We start from the raw sequence: 17,075 nt of genomic DNA on the forward strand, positions 1-17,075 counted from the left end.
TAGCTTCCCTTGTGAAAGTCTTCCGGACGAGTAACTATTTCTGAAGTGGTCAGTGGAAAGAAACTGACCGTATAAACTGATGAAAGCATTTTTTTTTTATTTTTTCATTACCTTACACATTCCTCCACTGTGGGAAAGCCATTGCAAAAGAAGCGCTACAAGTGCATGGCTCATAACCCAATCAGAATATCTTTAGTACGAAACTTTACAAGGACAAAACTTACAAGGATAAATGCTCAACCTTAGCTTTAAAATATGCAAATGCAAAAGAGAACGAAAAAGAAATTGATAACATAAACCCACATCCTGTCAACTATAAATGATTGTTTTTCAATGGTATGATATTGGTCCGTTTTATGCTTACCAAACGTGATAACTACAGCCTGGAAGTTTAGGCACTATAAATAGTCAAAATAGGCAGGCAAAAAGACATTAAAAATGTCTAAAATAGGCATTTAAGAAAGGCATTTATAACTTTTAAAAAAGGGGGATGGGGAACTACACGTTATTGAGGGTCCGAAACCTAGAAACTGAATCTACTCTTTTAATAATGGATTAAAATAATTACCGTAGATATAAAGAAACTGTACAAATAAACAGCCCTCGCCGATGGAAATGTTGGAAGAAATTTACAATTCGAAATTAGTTCATAATCACGAGACGGAAGATAATCTCGAAGCAAATAATACAGTCGATATGACGTACAACTTTTTTACGAAAAACCCTCATGAAAACACGTTGTAAGTGGGGAAATGTTTTAAACGGGAAATTTCGATGAGTATTAGTGGAATTTGGGCTCACCAGAATACGTCGTACTAAGCCGGAAAACGTACAATAGGAATGTTATAAGCGAGATCCATTGTATACGTTACCGTGGAAGACGGATATCGAGCAAATGTCGATATTCTCTGGTGAATGTCAGCATTCAGATAGTCGGTTAGTGTATATCAGAAATATTTGCTAAATATCATTATTTCTCACTTACACCGGCAAATGTCGACATTCAGCATGCACTGATGGTCGACATACACCATCGATAGTTCGAATGTATAATAAAATAACCAAACATTCGGTCTTTCACCGGCGTATTTGGTATGTGTTGGCATTCACCGGGGAATATAGACATTCTCTAATTTCGGTCTTTCAAAGTACACACAATGACGCCAAAAGAAAAGCGGTGAAAAGTCTTTCGGGGAATTTTTCCAGCCTCGTTTCCTACACTTAAAATATTATAAATAAACTATAGAAGTCCATTACCATGAACGAAGAAGTGATCACGCCAATAGTCATTGATCCCCATGATGAAGGAGATGTAGAAACCTTAAAATTAATTTGTAACTGGGTCTGGTGCTCTACATCGCTGTTCACGGTTGTGATTACGACGAACGTCACTTAACGTCATTTTAAGGGTTCAGGGACCTGAAAGTTGAAGAAACATCGTATTAACCGATATTTCACAGCATCTGCTTATTTTCTAAAAGATGCAACTTATCAGAAAAGTCAATCATTCTGTAAGTCAATGAAAAATTTATTTATTGAACAAAAAATTTCAACTTTTTTTCTGAATATTTTTGATCATAATACATCATATTTTTGATCGCTCTTTCGATTCTTTAACAAAATTCCACATACTTTTTACACATGACTACTGTTCACTTAAATAACATGTTTGGGAAGTTTGAAATCCCCCCCCCCCCGCATTCCATCATCTACAGTGGAGAAAGTCAGAATAAGGTCAATCGACTTCTTGCGGGAACATGTTTAAAATTCAAACTCGACCGAGCCCCTTAATACAAAGAAAGTCAAAAATTTTAAGTTCAAAAAGAAATTTTTTTGAAGTTCTCAAAACAAAGTTCAACAGAATATAAGGTCCGTTCAAGTTTTACGTAAGCAAATTTTTAGCCATTTTTGACCCCCCCCCTCCCACCCTTGTCCAACAAAACTCTGAACCCCCCTCCCCCCCATCCCGTCAGCAAAATTTCGTCATCAGCTTTGCCCCTCTGTACCTTAACGTATATTGGTGGGATCAAAGGCGTCCACAGGTGGGAGGGGGCATAGAGGGGCTCATGCCCCCCCCCTCCCAACGATCAAAAAATATATTTTTTTAAATTGAAATTTCGGAATAAAATACCTTTATATGTTATAATAATTATTATTTCTGTTAATTTTTTCATGTTATTTGAAGGCTATGAACTCAAAATTTATCTTTAATAAATTCATTGCTACTCACCCTCTAAGTCATTGGCCCGCGGAACAAATATGGCCCTTGGGGTTATCTGATGCGGCCTGCCATCCTCAAACCTAATTTCGCAAAAATTAACTAAGCGGCACATTTACAGATCGCTTAAGTGGCCCGTTGTAGACTTACAGAACATTTAAACAGCCCGTGGCAAAATTTCAGATAGCTTAAATGACCCGGGACACAGTTCCAGAACACTTAAGCGATCCGTGACACATTTAGAGATCCCTTGAGTGACATGTGACGTAGTTTTTGAGCACTTTAGTGGCCCTTAGTGCGGTTCTACATCACCGCGGCACATTCTCAGATTATTTAAGTGATCCGCGGCATATAATTACGGATCACTTGAGTGATGCGTGGCAGAGTTCCAGACCACTTGGATCCGCGAAACATTTAGAGATGACTACAGTGGCTCTAGGGCACTTATCAATGGGGGGGGGGGGGTGTCACTTCAAGTGCCAACAGACTATCAAAAGGTTTTCTCGTTTTTGGCGCACCGAGTAAGATGTCATTAAAAATATTTCATATTTTCATAAAGGGTGGTTGATGACGTAAGCATTATCCAAACCCCCCCTTCATCAAAAGTCAGCAAATCGGTAACACCCTCCCCCCATCGATGATGACGTAATACTTGAACGGCCCCATAGTTTCTAAAATCCACGAATAAATATAACGCAATATCGAAATAGCAATTTACGGCAGGAAAAATTCAAAAAGGCATTTCTAGAAAATAAAAAGTTTGAAAATGATAAAAAAAATGGCATATCTGGCATATCGTCTGAATTTTCAAGGGGCTCTATTGATAAAGATGCCCGATACTTCTGGTCTTGATTCCAGTAAACGGTGTTTATTGTATATGCAACAGTTGATAAAACAGTTACGTGCGAATCCTCTCTGAAGGGTTAGCGACATCCATTTTCGGTCTCTATCAAAAGGATAATGCGTGTCATACATGTCCAAAGCCAGCTATTAATAATTAAAACGGCATTTTAAGTCTTGACTGGGTGAGTCTAGGTTAGTTTATATATTGAAATACTAAAATTTTCAAAGTCTATATATTTTAACCCTAGCACATATTTATAACCACATGCAATGCTTTGTAGATCAGAAACCCGGTGCCTCAAAACATAGTTAAATTGATAGTTATGATGATTTGCATTTCACTATAAAGTAAAAATTATCACAAGGGAGACCTTCACTCTTTCAGACATTGCGGGAGAAAATTCTTGTAAAGCTCGAACGCGTCGTGTTGCAGAATGCAGTGGCTTTTTCACGCAGTGGCTTCTTAACAGGTAGGCCCAACCCATCCCAAGACTACGAGTATAATACAGGAGGCTCCTATATTATTTTACTTACTCTGAGATTACTTTTTTACAGAATACGAATCTCATTCATTGTGAAATTGTTTTTTTTATTAAATATGAATTTGCGTTCATTCTGAAATTATTTTTGCATTGATTTCAGTTTTCATTATTTCTGATTTTTTTTTCAATTATATATGAATTTTCAAAAAAAAATATTTTTTTCCCTAATTCCGGAATTACTTTTCATTAATCATGCATTTTAATGAAAATTGCGAAACACTGCACTCATTCTACTCAATCTGAAATTATTTCTCTCATTACCGTTAATTTTTTTCTTCACAACAATTCTAAAATCAATAATAGTAAAATGATTTCTCGTCAGTTCTGAAATTATTCTTCATTATGAAATTATTCTTCATTATGAAATTATTCTTCATTATGAAATTATTCTTCATTATGAAATTATTCTTCATTATGAAATTATTCTTCATTATGAAATTTGCAAGCGCTTTTTATTATTTTGCCATATCCTCCAGTGCCTTCTTCGATGCACTTTTTCGAGAACAACCTGAGAACTGTTTCCCCTTAAGCAAATTCCTTATCCGATAAAAAAGGAAAGAGTCAGGAAAGAGTCGCATGGAAATAAGCTGGTTGTGGAAGCATCGGAATGTGATGATTTGATAATCTGAAGTCAGAAAGCACTTGTGAGTTCTTAAACGTCAGCATGATTCGGTGAAACGCAAGCGACCACCAGGTCATTGGAAGGCCAAGTTGTGCAACGGATCAAATCACAGGTCTTTCCTGTGTCAAAACATCACATTCCGATAACTCCACAACCAGCTTATATTTCTCTGAATCTACCCCATGCGACATTTTTCCCCTCAGATAAAAAATGTGCTTAAGGGGCAACGATTCGCACGTTCTCGAGAGGTTCACCGAGCAGCGATGAAGGTCCAGGAGTATGTGACAAAAAAATGCAACTTAAAACGCATTTACATCTTTGTCTGAACAACGACAACAATTCATAATTGCACAGAGTATTTACTTCGAAGGAAACACCAAGAGTGAATCAACCTAAGCAGATCTATCTGTACAATCTTCTATGATAAAATAAGCTTCGAAACTTTTGAACGTAGTGTCAGTATAAATTCTGTAATTCGATTAAAGCTTTTTCGTCGACAGACCACTACTACTATTTTACCTACTCGTACACATTCCTCTACGGAATTTCTAACGAATGGGCACATGCCGGAATGTGTGTTCTGAGTGTATGCTTGGCCCTAAAGTATTTATGTTCTCGAGTTGCGCATGTTTTTCGTGTTCATGCTGCCATCTGGCTTCCATTTTCTTAAGTAAAGAGAGAAAAATGCTTGGATTTTCATGTTTTGTCAGTATCGTGTTGTAGGCCTGCCTGGTCTCTGCGGAGAGACTTTTCCAAATAGGAGACCGGCTCACATTCGTGTCTCGAAGCTGGAAAACCGCAGAAAGCCAACGTCAGCCGGCCACTTCAGCAGACAGACCACTGCAAAAAAGGCTTCGTGGATCACGGGTCATGCGTTGAAGACGCTTCATACTTATTACATTACTTTAATATAACTTTATATTAGTTTGTCGAATAAAATATGCTTGTCGTGATAACATATTAAACAGTACGAAAACAGAAAAAAACGGTAAATTGGTTTGAAAATATAATCTAAAAATATATATATATTAAAAGAAATGTATCGTTTTATTCATTGATGATTAATGGAAATTCTGATGAATAATTAAAAGACTTTTTTGTGGATAACACATTTGTTTTTAATTATAAGTGACACAGTATCGGGGAATTTTGTGGTTTACGCAGCGTATCAAACAAATATGAATTACCACAAGAAAAATTGTTACACTCGTGGATGTGATATTTTTAGGCAGCCATTAAATTTGCTACAATGGCCAAAAGTATACATAAGAGGGATCAATTTAGATAATTAATGTTCCACGAGTAGTAAAACAAAAGCATTCATTTAATTACCCGCAAACTACCCGTGTGAAGGGATTTAAAAACTAAATGTTGCAAATTGTTTTTCCCTTGCGAGGAACACTTTTACTTCAGTGTCAATTGTGTTACTAGGAGTAATATTTCATGTGCTTCACTAATATAATGATTCACATGAAGAACATTAATGTAAAAACAAATTCTTTACGAGAGGTGACAGAGCGATGTTAATTTGTTTGTGTATGTGTTCATTCTTTTTCTCTATGTATAGTGTATTTCTCACATCCATTCGATAACCCGTACATGCCTGCAAAATGCTTTGCAGGAAACTTAAAAGAAGGAAAATACTAGGCTTATTTACTATCAGTTTTATTAACGTTATGAATAAATCACAAGTTGCACTGCCAAAATTTATAATACATGCATTTTTGTACTAAATTTGCCTACCAGCTAGCCTACTGCTAACAGACAATTAAGCAAATTTTATTCACTTTTTTTCGAACACAAATATGATAAGTTAAAAATAACTTGAAAAAATTATAATTACTACAGCATGACTCTAAAGACGAAAAGTATTTTAAGAAAGCTGCATTTTATAGTGAATAATAGCAATAGTGTGATGAAAAGTACTGTCAAAAGTGATGTAATGTCTGATCATTATTGAACCAGAAATAATTGTTTTAACCACGTTCATCAGATGGTGCTACGCACTAAACGGTAGAGAATCATCAGCCTTTAAAATTGCAAACCTTTAACACGATACTTATGCTAACATGAAAAGTCGGGTATTTGTCGTTTTACGAAGGCTTTTTTAACAGCTGGTTGATGGAAAGACGAATTTTGGGAAAAATAAAAAAATTCAAACCGCCCATACAAGGAATCGGACTCGTATCCTCTCACTTGCCCAATCAGTGCCCTAGACCACTGGACCACCAATCTTTCCTTAGAGATCGTGTGCACTGAACGAAGCTGTACATGGACGGTCGGGCCTAAACTCTCAGTTGCTGACACTTATACAAATACAAATACAACGCCACAACAGGCAAATTGCCCAACGAGGTGGCTTATTTAAGAACATCATGGATCCCCGAGCCATTTTTTGGAGGCCCTACCTACTACTGCTACACCACACATGCACCCCGCCCCACCCCCCACCCCCCCGCGAAACTCCCAACGAATCGGTACATGCGGGAATGTGCGTGTACGTGTAGTGAAACCTGACGTGAAGTTTTTTTGTTTCTCTGTAATGCTTGTTATGTGTAGTGCTGCCATCTGCCACCAGTTTTTCTAACTGTGAGTGAAGTGTTATGATTGAATGATTTATCGTTGTAGGACTGTTGCTCTCTGTGGCGAGACTTTTTAACGGGGAGATCGGCTCGCATTTGCGTCTTGAAGTTGGGAACCACAGAAAACCAACTTCAGCCGACCACACCAGATGACGACTTTTCCCTTGGATCATGTCCGCTATGCATCCAAAGGTGATTTTTTTAAAAATTATCATTATTATTATTAAAACAGCTGGCTGATGTGAAGATGAATTTTGGGAAAGTGGGGGGAAGAAAATGCAATTGCCCTTGACATCATTCTCGGATTTGTCATTTTGAATTTGTCAAAATATGAAAGGCAGATGGCAGCGTCAGTTTAAGGGGGTTGGTGCACGCAAATTTTCCAAAAAAATGTATTCACCAATTTTTCAATTTTTAAATAGTATGAAATTTTCTACGTCTAACAGTGTTCAAGTTTTTTTCTTACTGTACTAAAAGTATTTTTAAAATATTTTAATATAAACTGCTGGCAGGAATTACACACGCCATTGTTTTTCACTGAAATGCCTTTTTCTGAAAACTAAGTTTTTTGTTAGATAAGGAGCATTTTTTCGAACATCACTTGTTCAAATGTCTTGAAACGCATAAAATTTTTTATGGCAGAGAAAACATGGGTAAAATTTAATTTTTGTAAAAAGATACATGATGTTGAACATAAATTCAAGAAAAAAATATCCAACAATTAAAATTCTGAAAGCTAGCTGAGGGAGGGAGGGAGAGAGAGAGAGCGAGAAACACTGTTAGACACTGACTACCTTCTGTGTCTAACAGTACTACCTATTGTACCTATATTTCATTGTAATCGCCAGTGGAATAAATTCAATTCATCTATTTCTTCAATCTCTTTGTTCCTGATTGCGAAAGGTTACTATAATCATATGAAACAGACTATTATGTGTGTCCCCCCCCCCGTTCCCTCGCCACCATCGTGATATCTCAATGAAATAACGATCAACTCATAACGATGGTGGCGGTTCTCCTCAGCTTTTTTCCCTCCTCCTTCTCATGGCATCCCCCCTTGCACTCATATAATGTAATCCTTCTATTGTATACTGCACATAGAAGTGAGGAAGAGAGCATGTAAAAACAAAGACTACAAAAACAAGTTTACATCTGAGGGGGGAAAGAGCAAGACCCTGTACTAATGCTTTCTTATGCAATCATCTCTGTACTGTTTCTTCCCACTCTTATTTCTTCTTTTATTTCCTACCTTTTCTTCTTCTTTTTTTAACATTGAACACGGCTACGACATTCATAGACTATACGTCTAATACAGATAATCCAGATTTATCGCCAGCAGATTGTATGCGAAGAGGTTAAAAGCGGTACTTCAATAATTAATAAAAATATTTCAATGAAATAAGAACAGACACACGCATGATTTATACTTCGGCTTTTATTTGGAGCCAAGAAGAAAATTAGAAGAAATAAGAAACTTAAAATGACAAACGCAATCTTGAATAATGCGGAATGAGGAAAAAGCGGTTTTTAAAAAGTTTACGACTTTACCATTTTTCTTTCTTTCAAACCGAGCACAACTCAGGTCGGTCGCCATGGGCAATTTACTACCTAATGAATTGTGCTGGAAGTGTGTGTACCTAGCAATCTGAGACCTTATCGAGAGTTGCGTCTAATTTTTTCAGTGCTGTTATATATATTTCAAAAGTGCAGTGAGTGAAGTGTAATGATTGAATATTTGTATCGGTTTGTAGGTCTGTTGCTCACTTCGGTGAGACTTTTTAACGGAGATATCGGCTCGCATTCGTTCTTCGAAATCGGAAATCACAGGAAACCAACAACTTCATCATCTGATGTCGTTTGGTAATGGTCACGGAAGGAAACCATCGAATACTGGTCATATTACCAATACCATGACCAGAACTGGTATGAATCCATACGAGGTAAAAGACAACCATTTTTGAAAATTGTTTTCATTTACTCATAAAGGCTGTCCAATCAATATTACGAACATTCTCTAGTAAATAATAATACAAGGATATTAAGTATCATGTCAAATATTCAGAAAATAATGTGGAAAAATTTCGAAAAGAGATACCTCGTAACGATGCCTATCAGAAATATATTAATGATTTCATTCATTTCTCAGAAAAAAGTGATTAAAAATATCGATTCATAATATATTATGGGTCAGATAATTGGGGAAAAAAATCGTTTTACGTGCGTATAATTTAAATTGAAGCACTTTCTTTGTTTCAGGAGCAACAATTGCTATCAAAAGGAATTTTTTCTTTCTTTTGCTCTCCTTTCACGATAACATCATTTTCTTTTTTTATAAATTATCTCTTATATATTGGTTGAATCTATTAATGGGCATGATTAATGATTGAAAATAACGGTGAGGATATTCATCAGTGGTTTTGTTTAATTATGAATCTAGTGCTATGTACCTGGAATTGATGAAACGCTTGGACGATGTTCGTTATTTCTAGATAATCAATATTTTTCAAGGCTGTACTACATTGAAAACAATGGTCCAATTTTCGAACATTCGATTATGCGTATACGACTACATGATGTAATACTACTATTAAAATGATAGTTGTTTTTTTGTTTTAAATATTATGACGTTGATATTAGGAAAGTAACAATAAAATTTAATATTTGTTTCCTAACAAGTAGCGTATTTCACGGCCTATGTGGCCTATGTCAATATAGATCATTGATTCCCAACGTGGGCGTTAACGACCCCGTGGGGATAATGGAAAGTTCCAGGGGGGCGGTAGAAGCTAGCGGGTATAACATAGGATCCTGTGGGTTAGATTGAGTTGGGGGGCGATGGGAGAAAAAATTGTTGAAGAAGGTGGCGATGGGACAAAAAAAGGTAGGGAAACTATGATGTAGATGCACACAGTTCTGGAGGATTGCGGTCCTTGCTACGATACGATGCTGTGTCAAAACATTAATGTTCGTCTCAAAAACCATAATCTTTATGACTATAATCATATAACACTCGATTATCAACAAAGTAAATTGTATTTTAACGACCATTTTTAATATATATATATGCAGAGTGTATAGGTAACAGGGTGTATGATAATTTTACTGGCGAACCTTTGATTCTAGAGACATACTTCCAGTAAGAAAAAATATCCAAAAAGCGTGCAGTTAATCAAATACATCATTCATGTCTCAAATGGGCTGTATATTATTAAAATATTACAGTATAGATAGTTATTTAACGTTATAGTTGTTAAATACGGGTAAACCAATTTATCAGCATTTAATGTTCTTTTTTTTTTTCTAATTTATCTTTCTTTTTTAAATTCAAGTATCTCACTGAATGTCTCTCACTTGGAGACGTATTTTTGCTGGCTTCTGGAGGGACAGAGCGACAACTTCCTAATTTGGTTTTTGGGAACAAGATGTCAGTCTGAAAAGTTAATTTTATTTATTTAAATAACTATACAATCCCTTGCAACATGGCTGACATATTTCAGTTTTACACACACGTTATTTGTATACTTTTTTTTTGTTAATTGGAAGTTGCCTCCAATGATAAATGGTTCGTCAGTGAAATGGCATGCGTTCTGTTACCTATGCACCCTGTATGTGTAAACTTTAGTATTAAAAATAGGTACATTAATAGACTAAAGGGTGTAAATACGTGGGAGCTGGTGCTCGACTTGAGAGCTGGGCCCACTATAGAGGCGCTGGTGCTCGGCTCAAAATTCTGGTTTTTCAATTATTTCTGGTCCGTTCAGACGTATACCGAAAATACTTGAGTGCTCGAACCCCCACGGCTTCGACCCAACAGTTTTACTCACCATACCAGGTTATAAAGGCAGTCCTTGATCTAGGAAATTCTAAAATCTATCGTTAAGGGGAAAAAAATGCTTGTTTTGAAACAAGAAATTAAATTAAATCACAAATACATTTTCCACGGTGGAAAATCGCTGTCTATTCTAGACGATGAACGCTCACAAAAACGCAAATTAGGTATCTGAAACTTTGGGTATTTTCATTCCTCGACGACCGTACCTTTACCCTAGATGTACCGAACGGGAAAAAAATAAACGAGTAGATCCTACAACTTACTCTCGACTAATGTTTTTGGATGTATTTTAATAGAATGAGAACTACGTAAAAAAACGAAATAACGTATATTTCATTTTTTTATCATATGCTCATCTGTATGATCACTTTCTCTGGTAAAAATTTCAATCATACAATGTGACGTGTCCAAGGTGTTGCATTTTCGATAGCCAGCAGTGTACATGATTCTCAAAATTATGTTCAATCATAAATCATGCATTCAGACGTGTGCGTGTGTATATCTAGTGCATTCACTACAATGTAATGCTTTGCCGTTTTGACGCCAAATGAGTAATTTCATTCAAATGTTGCAGTCAAAACATGGTATTTTTGGATATGCAAATGGCATTATGTTATATCGAACCACTGGAAGAATGTATATATATGTAATTATCTAGATTAACCCAGGCTCCTAGTGGTCCAATATACATTTAGAATAAAACGATGACTCATGAAAAGAAAGAATCAGTTAAATTTCAATAGCATTTAATATTTAATCAAATGATCATATGAAAAGAACGAGTTATATTTACACAAATAAAAAGTCAATTAAAAACTCCATTTCCACGATACCAAAATATGCATAAATACATAGACAGAATACTATATGTTCAATTATAATAATTTTAACTTGATGTTGGAATAACTCTCTTCTAATCACTCGTTATACCTAATTTCGCCATCCGCCCCCTGTTAATTCCTCATAATTTAGGTTTTAATTAAACCTCCATAATCTACTTAAAATGGGGCAAGAATTTCTTTCCTATATATATATATACCTTTCCTCCATCTCTGTTGTCACGGATGATCGCCGCTCCTGATGGGAATCGATTACAATGTCTAAAAACAAAAATCTAACTACATCTTTTTCTCAACTTGATTTCTAGCTTGAGTAGTTTTCATTCAAATGTTGCAGTTGTAGGTGTCTCTGTGTGAATGTTTTATGTTACGTTTTATGTTGTAACGTCATCGCACCTTGTGTTATGTCGATGTGACGTCACCGCTAGTGTTGTATAAAATGCGGTTGACGACTCGCTCTTCACTCTTACTCTCTTTTCCAGTATTTAACTTTTTACATTATGTATCCCCGGTATCCGTTTTAAGTTATATAAGTTTTTAACATGTTAACTAGTTCTGAAGTTATGTTTTTAATAAATTAATTATTTGATTATTAAGATCTTGAGTAGTGACAATTCATGGAGTCAGATGAGTAAATTAAATAATTGTTATCACCATGCGGTTCTAAATAAGTTTCTTGAGGCCGCATTCATGGTGGTACAAAATGGTGACCCGGGCGTGATAAATTGATTCACCGGACTTCCAAATGGTCAAACCGGACTCGCAGATTGTGACGGTGACTACAGAAAGCCTGCTCAAATCTTTTTCATCGCTGCTCCAAGTCAACTGGTTATAGAGCGATTGTGTCCGTCGTCAACGTTGCCAAGTATTGCAGAAGGACAGTTTTTAGTCGGTAAGTGAGGGTTTTTTGGTCTTTTCTCGAGGCACGTGCCGGTCTCGGTTTTCGATGTGGATCGCGGTTTTCGGTCTTGTTCGCTGGCCATCTCACTGAAATTATCTAACGTAGATAAATTTGTTTACAATCTCAAATTTATACTAAATTCAAAAAAAAAAAAAAAATTTGTTTTACAAAACAATGCCAGATAAATCTGACACCGTGGTTGGAGAACCCGGTATTGCTCGCGTCGCTTTTCGCGCACCACCTTTTTGGGATTCAGATCCTGACTTATGGTTTTTACAACTTGAAAGTCAGTTTATCACAGCAGGAATCACTGCAGATTTGACGAAATTTCACTGCGTGGTATCAACTTTGGATGCAAAAGTACTTTCGTACGTGAGTAATCTGGTTCGCTCTCCTCCCACTGAAAACTGTTACTTGACTCTTAAAGATCGAGTTTTGAGTTGTTTCGCAAAGTCGGAACCTGCGAGATTGAAATTGCTATTTCAAGAGCTACAACTCGGCGATAAAAAGCCTTCACAGCTCTTGAATGAAATGCAAAATTTGTCGGGGAATCAAGTTTCCGATGAGGCTTTAGCCACACTTTGGAAACAACGGCTACCAATAAATGTACAACAAATTCTCTCGGTGTGTCAGGATCCACTCAAATCATTGGCTGTTATAGCTGATAAAATTATAGAGGCTTCTCCTTCACACTCAGTTGTATCTAGTGTAGGTCCACCAAGTACGACTCTTGAATCACTGCAGAGCCAAATCGAAAATTTGACTAAACAAGTCGAAAAGCTCTCTCGAAGTCGTTCTCAAAATCGAGATAACCGAAGTGATCGCAGCCGATCAATTTCACGCAACAAGAAATTTAACGATCGTTTACAAAAAGGATTTTTATGTTGGTACCACAAAAAATTTGGTCAAAAAGCCAATAAATGCGTGCAACCATGTCAATATTCGGAAAACTGACTAGCCCCCCTGTTAGTGCGACGGCAGGTCAATTCCAGGGGCAAAGTCGCCTTTTTGTTTGTGATAAAAATTCTGGCTTACGTTTCCTTGTTGACAGTGGTGCAGCTATTAGTTGTTATCCAAAGGCCTATACAAAAATTAATGAGCCGCAACAATCTTGTCTTTTTGCCGCCAACGGATCAAAAATCCTCACATATGGCAACAAGCAATTTGAGTTAGATCTAGGCTTACGGCGCAAATTTTCATTTGCATTTATTGTGGCAGATGTCTCGCATCCTATATTAGGAGCGGATTTTCTGGAAAAATTTGGACTTCTGGTAGATATAAAAAACAAATGTCTTATTGACAAATTAACTACCTTAACCACTACTGGTCTAAAATGTCCAGGACCTAGTTTAGGACTGACCATAATTTCCGGAGCATCTCCATACCATAAATTGCTAGGAGAATTTCCTCAATTAACAAGATCTATTCTCAATTTTGATCCCAAATCCCATTGTGTCACTCACCATATCGAAACGAATGGTCCTCCTGTCTTCGCTAAGGCCCGGCGACTATCGCCTGAAAAACTATTAGCTGTGAAAAAGGAGTTCGACAGCTTAATTAAGCAGGGCATCGTTCGCCCCTCAAAAAGTTCATGGGCGAGCCCAATCCATCTCGTTCCCAAAAAGAATGGTGAGTGGCGGATTTGTGGAGATTATCGTAGGCTGAATGCCATAACCGTACCCGATCGTTATCCCCTACCGCATATTCAAGATTTTTCATTTGGTCTTGCAGGAAAATCTATTTTTTCTAAGATAGACCTCGTAAAGGCCTATCACCAAATTGATGTCGAACCGAAAGATATTCGAAAAACAGCAGTAATCACACCTCACGGACTTTTCGAGTACATTCGCATGCCCTTTGGACTGCGAAATGCTGCTCAGACATTCCAGCGATTTATAGACAGCATTCTATCTGATCTAGATTTTGTCTATGCGTACTTAGACGATTTGCTCGTCGCATCCGCTGATGAGGAAAGTCACAAAAGTGATCTCAAAAAACTTTTTCAACGATTGAGCGATCATGATTTAGTCATTAATCCTGAAAAATGTGTTTTTGGTGAACATGAAATCAATTTTTTGGGCGTAACTGTCAATGGTGAAGGGATTTCTCCCATTCCCGATAGAGTTCAAGCATTAATTGATTATCCTTTGCCTAAAACTGTGGATGAGCTGAGAAGATTTCTCGCTTTGATTAATTTTTACCACAGATTTTTGAAAGGTGCTGCTCATGCCCAGGCAAATTTACATGAACTCGCGAAAGGGAAACGCAAAAAAGATCTAACGCCGATCAATTGGACGGATGAAACGAAAAATTCATTTTCATTGTGCAAAAAATTGATCTCTGATTGTGCCCTTTTGGCGCACCCAGTACTAGATGCACCTTTGACGCTCACAGTCGATGCATCGGATACGTCCTTGGGAGCAGTTTTACATCAAGTGCTAAAAAAACAAGTCCAACCACTTGGATTTTTTTCACGTAAACTCACAGCAACTGAGAAAAGGTACAGTGTGTACGATCGTGAACTTCTAGGCATTTACTCAGCAGTACGATATTTTCGTCACATGCTAGAAGGCCGTAACTTTTCCATGTACACAGACCATCGTCCTCTGGTATATGCCTTCACTCAGAAAACTGAGAAATGCTCCGCTCGCCAAATAAGACATCTCGATTACATAAGTCAATTTTCGACTGATATTAGACACGTGTCAGGCGAACAAAATTCGGTCGCTGATGCTCTTTCGCGCATAGCGGAAATCAAAGTTCCTACTGTAATTGATTTTACTGAGATGGCTAGCGCGCAGGCTGGGGACACTGATTTGCAATCGATTGTCGATTCCGGTACCGGTCTTGAGCTTAGGCCGATGACTTTCGCTAATTCCGAGGTTAAACTCTACTGTGACGTGTCGACTGAAAATGTGCGACCCTACGTTCCTAAAACATTTCAAAGACAAGTGTTTGATTCTATTCATAGTTTATCCCATCCAGGTGCCAAGGCAACAGTGGAAATGATATCCAAACGATTTGTTTGGAAGTCTCTCACCAAGGACTGCAAAGAATGGTGCAGGACATGTCTTCATTGCCAACGTTCTAAAGTCGGAAGGCATACTAGATCTCCTATAGGAGAGTTTGGCCTACCTTCAGCCAGATTCTCACATATTCATTTGGATATAGTCGGCCCTCTTCCTCCATCAAGAGACAACCGTTATGTCTTAACGTGTTGTGACAGATTTTCTCGCTGGCCTGAGGCCATACCAATTCCTGACCAAACTGCTGAGACTGTTGCTGCTGCCTTCTTCGCCAACTGGATTGCACGCTTTGGTGTTCCTGAAGTGCTTACCACCGACCGCGGAACCCAGTTCGAATCCGAACTCTGCACGTCTCTAGCACGACTGCTTGGTGTTAATCGCATTCGCACGACAGCGTACCATCCACAGAGCAATGGCGCTGTTGAAAGGTTCCATCGACAACTCAAAGCTGCCATAATGTGTCATGCTACTGAACGATGGGTAGACGTCCTACCAGTGGTGATGCTTGGTGTGCGTTCCAGCTTCAAGGAGGACATAAGTTCCACTCCAGCCGAAATGGTCTATGGTACTACTCTACGTCTTCCATGCGATTTCTTCAGAGACTAGTCAGAATGTGTCTCGCTCAGATTTCGTTCTGAGACTTCGCAAAAAGATGTCCGAGCTGCGTCCAGTTCCTTCTAGTCACCATAGTTCATCCAAGGTGTTCATCAACAAGGACCTGGCGAAATCATCACACGTTTTCGTCCGAGTGGATTCCGTTCGCCGTCCTCTTCAGCAACCATATCAAGGACCTTATAAAGTTCTATCAAGGACTGATAAATTTTTCAAAGTTCAAATTAATAATGATGTCAAAACTATTTCAATAGATAGGTTAAAACCTGCTTATATGTTCAATAATGAATTTGATCCTAAAATTTCAGATTCAATTGCTGAACCTAAGCCCTACGTCACGAGGTCCGGCCGTAAAGTTAGATTTGTACTGTAATGATATAATTTTTCATGTACCGTCCTCCGGACTCGTGGGGGAGTATTGTAGGTGTCTGTGTGAATGTTTTATGTTACGTTTTATGTTGTAACGTCATCGCACCTTGTGTTATGTCGATGTGACGTCACCGCTAGTGTTGTATAAAATGCGGTTGACGACTCGCTCTTCACTCTTACTCTCTTTTCCAGTATTTAACTTTTTACATTATGTATCCCCGGTATCCGTTTTAAGTTATATAAGTTTTTAACATGTTAACTAGTTCTGAAGTTATGTTTTTAATAAATTAATTATTTGATTATTAAGATCTTGAGTAGTGACAATTCATGGAGTCAGATGAGTAAATTAAATAATTGTTATCACCATGCGGTTCTAAATAAGTTTCTTGAGGCCGCATTCATGGTGGTACACAGTCAAAAAATGGTATTTTTGGATATGCAAATGTCATTAGGTGCTATTATCTTCCTTTAAAATTAGCAGTGAGTGATTCGGGGTCACCATAATCTGACGTGGGGTCAGGTGCAAAAATAATTTCGGGGATTCTTAGTCCAGGTTTGATATATTTTGTGGGGTCGGAGGAGGGGAATCGACATGCAAAGATTTATGCATAATCAGGAATGCATAAGGAATGCTGAGAAATATCTATTTACCGATTTAAATTCAGAATTAATCAAAAAAGAATATTTCC

The sequence above is a fragment of the Pholcus phalangioides genome, unplaced genomic scaffold, assembly GCF_987345545.1.
Source record: "Pholcus phalangioides strain wild (caught in Gottingen) unplaced genomic scaffold, Ppha-v1.0 ptg000006l_1, whole genome shotgun sequence".
NCBI classification, from domain to species: domain Eukaryota; kingdom Metazoa; phylum Arthropoda; class Arachnida; order Araneae; family Pholcidae; genus Pholcus; species Pholcus phalangioides.